Here is a 12,557-nt window from a genome sequence, read left to right as displayed (position 1 = left end):
ATTGGTTTGAGATCTCCTCTCTTGAGTTGATTTGGGACACCTTTTGTATTGGTTATCTACTTGGTTCCAGGGATGCATATGTCCTCTAGAACTTGGTCTAAGCGCTTATCAAATTTCACCATTCTCCTATTAAAGGATTTTGGATCATCTTGTAGTTGAGGCAGCTTGAAGACCTCTCTTATTCTGTCCTGGTGGAAGTACATAATCTTCCCTCTGACCAAGGTTCGAAAGGTATAGAAAGCGGCTCCAGTTAATCTCTGCTTATCTGTTTGCCACAGATTTGCGTAGAATTCCTGAACCATATTTCTACCTACCTTTGTCTCAGGATTAGCCAGAATTTCCCAGCCTCTTTTTCGAATCTGCTCTTGGATATCGGGATATTCGTCTTCTTTCAGATCGAATTTAACTTCCGGGATCACTGATCTTAGACCCATTATTCTGTAGTAATGGTCTGCATGTTCTTTGGTTAAAAACCTCTCTTGATTCCAAAGTGATTTTGGAATATCCTCTTTCTTGCCTCTTGAAGTGGTTTATTTTCCTTTAGGAGCCATGATCTTAGCGAGTCTTAGCTCAGTGATCACGAAAAGCACACCAAAGTTAGAGGTTTGCTTGTCCTCAAGCAAAAGAAAGGAAAAGAGAGGAAGAGAAGGAGAGACAAATTCAAATTGTGGAGGAGAGGGGGATGGCCGAATTTGAATTTAAAGAAGGGGGTGGGTTCGAAAATTTTGAAAAAGATATGCTAGAAGATATGATTTGTAAAAAGACAATTATGATATGCAAAAGATGTAGTTTTAAAATTGAAAAGAGGAGAGAGAGATTTGAAAAAAAAATAAATCTAATTTTTGAAAAGATAGTATGATGATTTGGAAAAGATTTGAAAAGAAGTTGATGGAGAATGAAGAAAGATTTTTAAAAAAATTTTTATATATATATATTTTTTTTCTTTTTTTTGAAATTGAAATTGAAAGATGATGATATGTAACATGTTTATGCAAGAAATTATGGATGAAATCATGAAAATTTAAAAAAATTGAGTTGAAAAACAAAACTTCCTCCCCTCCACAATCTTGGCGTTAAATGCCCAACTGCTGCTTGTTTTGGGCGTTTAACACCCATCTGTAGCCTCTTTTGGGCGTTTAACGCCCAGCTGTTGCTTCTGGCTGGCGTTAAATGCCAGAAATCTTTTGTCACTGGGCATTTTTCTGAACACCCAGGATGCTGCATGTTTGGCGTTAAACGCCCAGAATGGTACCCATTATGGCGTTTAACGCCCAAAAAGGTACCATTACTGGCGTTAAACGCCCAGTAGAAGCTTCTTTTGGGCATTTAACGCCCAAATGTACCTCTTACTGGCATTTTCTTGCCAGTGAGCTCCTTTTTCCCTGTTTTATAATCTGAATCCCTCTGTAACTCTGTGAACTTATGCAATTGATACTCTACCTTGAAGATTATTTATATTAAACTCGTATAATTATTATTTAAATAACAAATAAGCCCTGCTAATGGCTGGGTTGCCTCCCAGCAAGTGCTTCTTTATTGTCTTTAGCTGGACCTTGCTGAGCTTTTAATCTAGCCTCAGCTTTGAGCACTCTTGCTCGACATTGCCTTCAAGATAATGCTTGATTCTCTGTCCATTAACAATGAACTTCTTATTAGAATCAATGTCTTGAAGCTCCACATAGCCATATGGTAACACACTTGTGATCGCATATGGTCCCCTCCACCGGAATTTTAGTTTCCCGGGGAATAATCTCAGCCTAGAGTTAAACAGTAGAACCTTTTGTCCTGGTTCAAAGACTCTAGATGACAGCTTTCTGTCATGCCACCTTTTTGCTTTCTCTTTGTAAAGCTTGGCATTTTCGAAAGCAGTGAGTCTAAATTCCTCTAGCTCATTTAGCTGGAGCAATCTTTTTTCTCCAGCTAATTTGGCATCAAAGTTTAGGAATCTAGTTACCCAGTAGGCCTTATGCTCCAGTTCCACGGGCAGATGACAGGCCTTACCATACACAAGCTGGTATGGAGAGGTCCCTATAGGAGTCTTGAATGATGTTCTGTATGCCCACAGAGCGTCATCCAAGCTTCATGCCCAATCCTTTCTACGGGTACTTACAGTCCGTTCCAGGATTCTTTTTGGTTCTCTATTAGAGACTTCAGCTTGCCCATTTGTCTGTGGATGATATGGAGTTGCCACCTTGTGGCTAATTTCATATCGGACCATAGCAGAGTAAAGCTGTTTGTTGCAGAAGTGAGTGCCCCCATCACTGATTAGTGCTCTAGGGACACCAAACCTGCTGAAGATATGTTTCTGGAGGAACTTCAGCACTATCTTAGTATCATTGGTAGGTGTTGCAATGGCCTCTACCCATTTGGATACATAGTCGACTGCCACTAGAATATAAGTGTTTGAGTATGATGGTGGGAAAGGCCCCATGAAGTCAATACCCCATACGTCAAACAACTCAATCTCTAAGATCCCTTGCTGAGGCATGGCGTAACTATGAGGCAGATTACCAGCTCTCTGGCAGCTGTCACAGTTACGCACAAACTCTCGGGAGTCTTTATAGAGAGTAGGCCAGTAGAAGCCACATTGGAGGACTTTTGTGGCTGTTCGCTCACCGCCGAAATGTCCTCCATATTATGATCCATGACAATGCCATAGGATCTTCTGTGCTTATTCTCTAGGCACACACCTACGGATTATCCAATCTGCACATCTGTTAAAGAGATATGGTTCATCCCACAGGTAGTACTTTGCATCAGTAATTAATTTTTTCTTTTGTTGCCTGCTGTACTCCTTGGGTATGAATATTGCAGCTTTATAGTTTGCAATGTCTGCAAACCATGGTGTTTCTTGAATGGCAAATAATTGCTCATCCAGAAAGGTTTCAAATATCTTAATAAAGGGAAAGGATGCCCCTTTTACTGGTTCTATCCGGGACAGATGATCAGCCACTTGGTTCTCTGTCCCTTTTCTGTCTCTTATTTCTATATCAAACTCTTGCAGAAGCAACACCCATCTTATGAGCCTGGATTTTGAATCCTGCTTTATGAGTAGATATTTAATAGCAGCATGGTCAGTGTACACAATCACTTTGGATCCTACTAAGTATGATCTAAACTTGTCAATGGCATAAACCACTGCAAGCAATTCTTTTTCTGTGGTTGTGTAATTTTTCTGGGCATCATTTAAAACGCGGCTAGCATAATAAATGACATGCAGAAGCTTGTTATGCCTCTGTCCCAGTACTGCACCAATGGCATGGTCATTGGCATTACACATTAGTTCAAATGGTAATGTCCAGTCTGGTGCAGAAATAACTGGTGCTGTGACCAGTTTAGCTTTCAGAGTTTTAAACGCCTGCAGACACTCTGTGTCAAATACAAATGGCGTGTCAGCAGCTAGCAGATTGCTCAGAGGTTTTGCAATTTTTGAAAAATCCTTTATAAACCTCCTATAGAATCCTGCATGCCCCAGAAAGCTTTTGATTGCCTTAACATTGGCAGGTGGTGGTAATTTTTCAATTACTTCCACTTTAGCTTGATCCACCTCTATTCCCTTGTTTGAAATTTTGTGCCCAAAAACTATCCCTTTAGTCACCATAAAGTGACATTTTTCCCAGTTTAAAACCAGGTTTGTCTCTTGGCACCTTTTCAGAACAAGTGTCAGGTGACCAAGGCAGGAGCTGAATGAGTCTCCATATACTGAGAAGTCATCCATGAAGACTTCCAAAAATTTTTCCACCATATCAGAGAAAATAGAGAGCATGCATCTCTGAAAGGTTGCAGGTACATTACACAGCCCAAATGACATCCTTCTGTAGGCAAATACTCCAGATGGACATGTGAATGCTGTTTTCTCTTGATCCTGGAGATCTACTGCAATTTGGTTGTAGCCTGAATAGCCATCCAAAAAGCAGTAATAATCATGACCTGCTAGTCTTTCTAGCATCTGGTCTATGAATGGTAAAGGAAAATGATCCTTTCTGGTGGATGTATTGAGTCTTCTGTAGTCAATACACATGCACCACCCTGTAACTGTTCTTGTAGGAACCAATTCATTCTTTTCATTATGAACTACTGTCATGCCTCCCTTCTTAGGGATGACTTGGACAGGGCTCACCCAGGGGCTATCAGAAATAGGATAAATAATTCCAGCCTCTAGTAGTTTAGTGACCTCTTTCTGCAACACTTCCTTCATGGCTGGATTCAACCGCCTTTGTGGTTGAACCACTGGCTTAGCATTATCCTCCAAGAGGATTTTGTGCATGCATCTGGCTGGGCTAATGCCCTTAAGATCACTTATGGACCACCCAAGAGCTGTCTTGTGTGTCCTTAGCACTTGAATCAGTGCTTCCTCTTCTTATGGCTTCAAGGTAGAGCTTACGATCACAGGAAAAGTGTTGTCTTCTCCCAGAAATGCATATTTCAAGGATGGTGGTAGTGGTTTGAGCTCGGGCTTAGGAGGCTTTTTCTCCTCCTGAGGTGTTTTCAGAGGTTCTTCTGTTTCCTCTGATTCCTCTAGCTCAGGCTGAACATCTTTAAAGATGTCCTCTAGCTCTGATTCGAGACTCTCAGTCATATTGACTTTCTCTACCAAAGAGTCAATAATATCAACTCTCATGCAGTCCTTCGGTGTGTCTGGATGCTGTATAGCTTTGACAGCATTCAACTTAAACTCATCCTCATTGACTCTCAGGGTCACTTCCCCTTTTTGAACATCAATGAGAGTTCGTCCAGTTGCTAGGAAAGGTCTTTCTAGAATGAGAGTTGCACTCTTATACTCCTCCATTTTCAGCACTATAAAGTCAGTGGGAAAGGCAAATGGCCCAACCTTGACAATCATGTCTTCAATTATACCTGATGGGTATTTTATGGAGCCATCAGCAAGTTGAAGACAAATCTGGGTTGGTTTGATCTCTTCATTCAAACCAAGTTTTCTGATAGTGGATGCAGGGATTAGGTTGATACTTGCCCCAAGATCACATAGAGCTGTCTTGGTGCAAATTCCCTCTAATGTGCATGGTATCATAAAGCTTCCGGGATCCTTAAGCTTCTCTGGTAAGCTTTTCAGAATGACTGCACTGCATTCCTCAATGAGAAAAACTTTTCAGTTTCTCTCCAGTCCTTCTTATGGCTTAAGATTTCTTTCATGAACTAAGAATAAGAGGGTATTTGCTCAAGTGCTTCTAAAAATGGAATATTTATTTCAAGAGTCCTAAGATAGTCTGCAAAGCGGGCAAATTGTTTATCCTGTTCTGCTTGGCGGAGTTTTTGAGGATAAGGTATTTTGGCTTTATATTCTTCAACCTTGGTTGCTGCTGGTTTATTTCCTACAAAAGCAGGCTGAGAAGCCTTCTTGAGGGAGTTATTATCAGCACTTGCAGGTGTTTGATCCCTTACTGGCGTTTGAACGCCAGGAGTGGGTGCCGGACTGGCGTTTAACGCCAGATTTCTACCCTGTTCTGTCGTTTGAACGCCAGAATTGAACATGGAATTGGCGTTTGACGGTAACTTTTCACCCTTTTTTGGCGTTTGAACGCCAGAATCATTCCTCTCTAGGCTCTTACTGTCCTCAGAGGGATTTTGGGTAGCATTCTGCTCATCCTCTGTCAGTTGTTCTTTCCTTGGCTTTCTGCTGCTTTAAGTTGATGTATTTAATATTTTTCCACTCCTTAATTGAACAGCTTGACACTCCTCTGTTATCTGTTTTGATAACTGCTGTTTTGTCTGATTCAATTGGGATTCCATATCCTTGTTAGCAATTTTGGTTTCTTGTAGCATCTTCTTAAATTCTGCCAACTGCCTTGTTATAGAAGATAGTTGCTGATTGAGTTTAGCAACTTGCTCCTAAGGACTAAAGTCAGTTGATACTGCCTTAGCTTCTTCTTTCATGGAGGACTCATTACTTATGTATAGATGCTGATTTCTAGCAACTACATCAATAAGCTCTTGAGCCTCTTCAATAGTCTTTCTCATGTGTATAGATACAGCAGCTGAGTGGTCTAGAGATATTTGAGCTTTTTCTGTAAGCCCATAGTAGAAGATGTCTAGTTGCACCCACTCTGAAAATATTTCAGAGGGGCATTTCCTTAGCATCCCTCTGTACCTCTCCCAGGCGTTATAAAGGGATTCATCATCCTCTTGTTTAAAGTCTTGGATGTCCAGCCTTAGCTGTGTCATCCTTTTTGGAGGGAAATATTGATTCAGAAATTGTCTGATAACTGCTTCCATGTTCTTATGCTTGCTGTAGGTTGGATATTTAACCACCTCTTAGCTTGATCTTTTACAGCAAATGGAAACAGTAATAATCTGTAGACATCCTGATCTACTTTCTTGTCACGTACTGTGCCAGCAATTTGCAAGAACTGTGCCAGAAACTCAGTAGGTTCTTCCTGTGGAAGACCGAAATACTGGCAGTTTTGCTACACCATGACAATGAGCTGAGGTTTTAGCTCAAAACTGCCTGCTTTGATGGGAGGTATACAGATACTACTCCCATATGTAGCAGTAGTGGAATTACCATATGACCCCAGAGTCCTTCTGGACTATTCATTTCCACTAAGATCCATGATGGAGAAAGGGAGATGATGTGGATTGTAAAAAAATTTATTTTTTTTTGAATACCGAAAATTAAAAGGAAAATAAAATAAAATAAAATAAATTAACTATGATTTCGAGAATTAGAAAAATAGATAAAAGGGAAATTGAAAATTAAAAAAAGTAATTAATTAAAAAGATTTGAAAAAGGTATGATATTAAAATTTGAGATTGGAAAAGATAAGATAAGATTTTGAAAAAGATATCAAACGAAAGGTGTAAAAGATATCTTCCACATGACCATGCTCAGCTGCAACGAGTGGAGAGGTGCCGATTCCTGAGTGTTGTTGATGGCGATGCCGGAGATGACATGCGGGTTTCTTTAGTTAGATTAGTACTTTTGGAGTTGCTTTCTGTTTTGTTGCTCAATGCTCCACCTAGCGTGTTGAGCTCCTTTGTTTTCAAAAAAAAAAAATTTGACCAAATCAACCTAATGAATTCGAAAATTATGAGCAATTAAAGGAAAGGATATATATTTTTTTTTATTTTTGAATTTTATGAAGAAAGAGAAGAACACACAGAAGACACAAGACTTAAAATTTTTAGATCTAATGCTCCTTGTTTTTCAAAAATTTTGGAGGTAAAACACCAAGGAACACCAAACTTAAAAATCTTAAGATCAAAATATAAAGAAGACTCAAGAACACCTTGAAGACCCACAGGAACAACAAGAATAAAATTCAAAGACTCAAGAACATAAAAAAGAACACCAAACTTAAAACTTTTAAAAACTAAAAATAAATTTTTGAAAATTAAAGAAAAATAACAAGAGAACACCAAACTTAAAAGTTTGACACAAGATTTAATCAAAGAAAAATTATTTTTGAAAAGTTTTAAAAGGAAGATACCCAATTACCAAGAACATAAGCACAACGCTCTAGCCAACTGAGCTATAAATTTAACGTGTTTTTTTTTAAAAGGTATTTAATGTATATAAAATTTTTTGAATACTGATAATTTGAAAATGCACAAGAAAAACAAGAAAAGACACAGAACAGGAAAAACTAAAGATCAAACAAGAAAAATAGCAAGAACAACTTGAAGATCAAGAAAGAACAATGAACACAAATTTTGAAAATTGAAAGGAAAATAAAAACATGCAATTGACACCAAACTTAAAATATGAATCTAAACTCAAACAGAAGACTCAAAGAAAAATTAAAAATTAATAAAGAAAAATAATATTTTTGAAAGGAAAATAGCAGATGCAATTCTAGTGACTCTAAACCAACAAAAATAAATTATTCCTAATCTAAGCAACAAAATAAACCGTCAGTTGTTCAAACTCAAACAATCCCTGGCAACGGCACCAAAAATATGGTGCACGAAATCACAATCACACTTTTGCAATTCCGCACAACTAACCAGCAAGTGCACTAGGTCGTCCAAGTAATACCTTACGTGAGTAAGGGTCGATCCCATAGAGATTGTCGACTTGAAGCAAGCTATGGTTATCTTGTAACTCTTAGTCAGGATATCAATAATTCTCAGATTTAATTGTAAAAAGTAAAAGAACATGAAATAAATACTTGTTATGCAGTAATGGAGAACATGTTGAGGTTTTGGAGATGCTCTGTCTTTTGAATTTCTGCTTTCCTACGGTCTTCTTCTTCACGCACGCAAGACTCCTTCCATGGCAAGCTGTATGTTGGTGGATCACCGTTGTCAATGGCTACCATCCATCCTGATGAGCGGATAATTTATACGCTTTTTGGCATTGTTTTTACATAGTTTTCAGTATACTTTAATTAGTTTTTACTATATTTTTATTAGTTTTTAATTAAAATTCACATTTCTGGACTTTACTATGAGTTTGTGTGTTTATCTATGATTTCAGGTATTTTCTGGCTGAAATTGAGGGACTTGAGCAAAAATCAGATTCAGAGGTTGAAGAATGACTGCAGATGCTGCTGGATTCTGACCTCCCTGCACTCAAAGTAGATTTTCTGGAGCTACAAAACTCCAAATTGCGCGCTCTCAATTGCGTTGGAAAGTAGACATTCGGGGCTTTCCAGCAATATATAATAGTCTATACTTTGCCTAAGTTTAGATGACGCAAACTGGCGTTCAACGCCAGTTCCATGCTGTATTCTGGAGTTAAACGCCAGAAACAGGTTGCAAAGTGGAGTTAAACGCCAAAAACAGGTTACAAACTGGCGTTCAACTCCAAGAGAAGCCTCTACACGTGTAAAACTCAATGCTCAGCCCAAGCACACACCAAGTGGGCCCCGAAAGTGGATTTCTGCATCATTTACTTATCTCTGTAAACCCTAGTAATGAGTTTAGCATAAATAGAACTTTTTACTATTGTATTTACATCTTTAGTTTTATCTTTAGATCACGTTTGGGGGCTGGCCTCTCGGCCATGCCTGGACCTTCATCACTTATGTATTTTCAACGGTAGAGTTTCTACACACCATAGATTAAGGTGTAGAGCTCTGCTGTTCCTCATGAATTAATGCAAAGTACTACTGTTTTTCTATTCAATTCAACTTATTCCGCTTCTAAGATATTCATTCGCACTTCAATATGGTGGATGTGATGATCGTGATAGTCATCATCATTCTCAACTTATGAACGCGTGCCTGACAACCACTTCCGTTCTACCTTAGATTGAATGGATATCTCTTGGATATCTAATACAAGGGACCGAGTCCGAGTTATTAGTGTCTTCGTGGTATAAGTTAAAACCCATGGACGGCCATTCTTGAGAATCTAGAAAGTCTAAACCTTGTCTGTGGTATTCCGAGTAGGGATTGAATGACTGTGACGAGCTTCAAACTCGCGAGTGCTGGGCGTAGTGACAGACGCAAAAGGATCAATGGATCCTATTCCAGTATAATCGAGAACTGACAGATGATTAGCTATGCAGTGATAGCACATTGGACCATTTTCACTGAGAAGACAGGTGGCCATTGACAACGGTGATGCCTAACATACAGCTTGCCATGGAAAGGAGTAGGAAGGATTGGATGAAGACAGCAGGAAAGCAGAGGTTCAGAGGAACGAAAGTATCTCTATACGCTTATCTGAAATTCTCACCAATGAATTACATAAGTACCACTATCCTATTTTATATTTTATATTTTATTTAGCTTTTACTTATCAATTCATAAAATCAGTTGAATCCGCCTGACTGAGATTTACAAGGTGACCATAGCTTGCTTCAAGCCGACAATCTCCGTGGGATCGACCCTTACTCACGTAAGGTTTATTACTTGGACGACCCAGTGCACTTGCTGGTTAGTTGTACGAAGTTGTGAAACATAATTAAGAACATAAACGTGCGTATTGAGTTTTTAGCGCCGTTACCAAGGAAGGAACGATCACAATTTCGCACACCAAGTTTTTGGCACCGTTGCCGGGGATTGTTCGATTTTGGACAACTGACGATTCATCTTGTTGCTCAGATTAGGTAACTTTATTTTAATCTTAACCTTTTTGTTTTTATTATTCTTATGTTCGAAAATTTCAAAAAAAATTTAAAATAAATATTTTCAAAAAAAATTATATTCTTATTCGGAATTTTTGAGAATGAATTCTAGTGTTTCATAATGATTTGTTGAATCCTGGCTGGCTGTAAAGCCATGTCTAAATTCTTTTGGACTGAAGATTCAACTAATCACTTCAATGCATGTAATATCCTGTTGAAGCTTGGCTGGCCATTGGCCATGTCTAGTGTTTTGGACCGGAGCTTTCACTGAAAGCTTCGCTGGCTAGTAAGCCATGTCTAATTCCTGGACTGGAGCTTTAGACTAACATTGCAAGATTCCTGGAATTCTTATTAAAAATTTTGAAATCCTTATTTTTCCTTTTTCAATTAATTTTCGAAAAAAAAATTAATAAAATCATAAAAACCAAAAATTTTATGTTTCTTTTTTGAGTCTAGTGTCAATTTTTAAGTCTGGTGTCAAATTGCATGTTTGTTATTTTTCTTGCATTTTCGAAAATTCATGCATTGCATTCTTCATGATCTTCAAGTTGTTCTTGGTAAGTCTTCTTGTTTGATCTTTAAAATTTCTTGTTTTGTGTCTTTTCTTGTTTTTCATATGCATTTTCAATTTGTTAGTGTCTAAAAATTAAAAATCTTTAAGTTTGGTGTCTTGCATGTTTTTCTTCTCTTCAAAATTCTCAAAAATAAGTTCTTGGTGTTCATCTTGACATTCAAAGTGTTCTTGGTGTTCATCTTGACATTCATAGTGTTCTCGCATGCATCATGTGTTTTGATCCAAAATTTTCGTGCATTGAGTCTTTTTGTTGTTTTTCTCTTTCATCATTAAAAATTCAAAAAAATAAAAAAATATCTTTCCCGTTTTCTTCTCATCAAATATGAAAATTTGAATTGACTTTTTCAAAAATTTTTAAAATCTTGTTATTTCTTATGAGTCAAATCAAATTTTCAATTTAAAAATTCTATCTTTTTCAAATATTTTTCAAAAATCAAATCTTTTTCATTTTTCTTTCATAATTTCGAAATTTTAAAAATTTATTTTCAAAATCTTTTTCTTATTTTTATTTCATATTTTCGAAATTAATGCTAACAATTAATATGATTGATTCAAAAAAATTTTAGTTTGTTACTTGCCTAGTAAGAAAGATTCAACCTTTAAACTCTAGAATCATATCTTTTTAGTTTCTTGTTAGTCAAGTAATCAACTTTGATTTCAAAATCAAATCTTTTTAAATTTCCTTTTCAAATCTTTTTCAAATTAAGTTTCAATCATATCTTTTTCAAAATTAATTTCAAAATCTTTTCTAACTTCTTTTCTAACTTCTTATCTTTTCAAAATTAATTTTCAAATCTTTTTTTCGTAATCCTATCTTTTTGTTTTAATCATATCTTTTTCAAAACTACCTAACTAACTCTCTCTCTCTAATTTTTGAAAATTCCTTCCTCTTTTTCAAAAATTCCTTTTTAATTAATTAATTGTTTTAAATTTAATTTAATTTCATTTTTCTTTTTAATTTCCGAATTTTAATTCTAATTTTAATGAAAAACAAAAATATTTTTCTTTTCTTTTTATTTAATTTTCAAAATTCTCTCCCCCTCATCTCTTTCTAATTATTTTATTTATTTACTAACACTTCTCTTCATCTAAAAATTCGAACCATCTCTTCCTCCTGGTGTTCGAATTTCTTTTCTTCTACTCACATAAAGGAATCTTTATACTGTGACATAGAGGATTCCATATTTTCTTTGTTATTTTCTTCTTTGTCATATGAGCAGGAACAAGGATAAGAACATTCTTGTTGAGGCTGATCCTGAACCTGAAAGGACTCTGAAGAGGAAGCTAAGGGAAGCTAAAGCACAACTCTCTCGAGAAAATCTGACAGAAATTTTCGAAAAAGAAGGAGACATGGCCGAAAATAATAACAATGCAAGGAAGATGCTTGGTGACTTTACTGCACCCAATTCCAATTTACATGGAAGAAGCATCTCAATTCCTGCCATTGGAGCAAACAATTTTGAGCTAAAACCTCAATTAGTTTCTCTGATACAACAGAACTGCAAGTTTCATGGACTTCCATCTGAAGATCGTTTTCAGTTCTTAACTGAATTCTTGCAGATCTGTGATACTGTTAAGACCAATGGGGTTGATCCCGAGGTCTACAGGCTTATGCTTTTCCCGTTTGCTGTAAGAGACAGAGCTAGAGTATGGTTGGACTCTCAACCTAAAGATAGCCTGAACTCTTGGGATAAGCTGGTCACGGCTTTCTTAGCCAAGTTATTTCCTCCTCAAAAGCTTAGTAAGCTTAGAGTAGATGTTCAAACCTTTAGATAAAAGGAAGGTGAATCCCTCTATGAAGCTTGGGAGAGATACAAGGAACTGACCAAAAAGTATCCTTCTGACATGCTTTCAGAATGGACCATCCTGGATATATTCTATGATGGTCTGTCTGAATTATCAAAAATGTCATTGGACCATTCTGCAGGTGGATCCATTCACCTAAAGAAAATA

At 37.0% G+C, this 12,557-nt stretch overlaps 1 non-coding gene and 1 pseudogene across 1 annotated transcript; both read right to left on the bottom strand.

Annotated features, from left to right (window-relative positions):
- Positions 1-5,029, bottom strand: part of LOC148580722 (uncharacterized) — a 113,686-nt pseudogene extending 108,657 nt beyond the window's left edge.
- A 7,318-nt stretch (positions 5,030-12,347) lies between these two features.
- Positions 12,348-12,455, bottom strand: LOC148580721 (small nucleolar RNA R71). The gene has a single exon (XR_015895628.1). It is a non-coding gene; the product is annotated as a small nucleolar RNA R71 (small nucleolar RNA).
- Between the last annotated feature and the right edge of the window lie 102 nt (positions 12,456-12,557).

The sequence above is a fragment of the Arachis ipaensis genome, chromosome B10 (assembly GCF_059453495.1).
Source record: "Arachis ipaensis isolate K30076 ecotype BB chromosome B10, ASM5945349v1, whole genome shotgun sequence".
NCBI lineage: Eukaryota > Viridiplantae > Streptophyta > Magnoliopsida > Fabales > Fabaceae > Arachis > Arachis ipaensis.
This window is presented reverse-complemented; position numbering and strand designations above follow the sequence as displayed.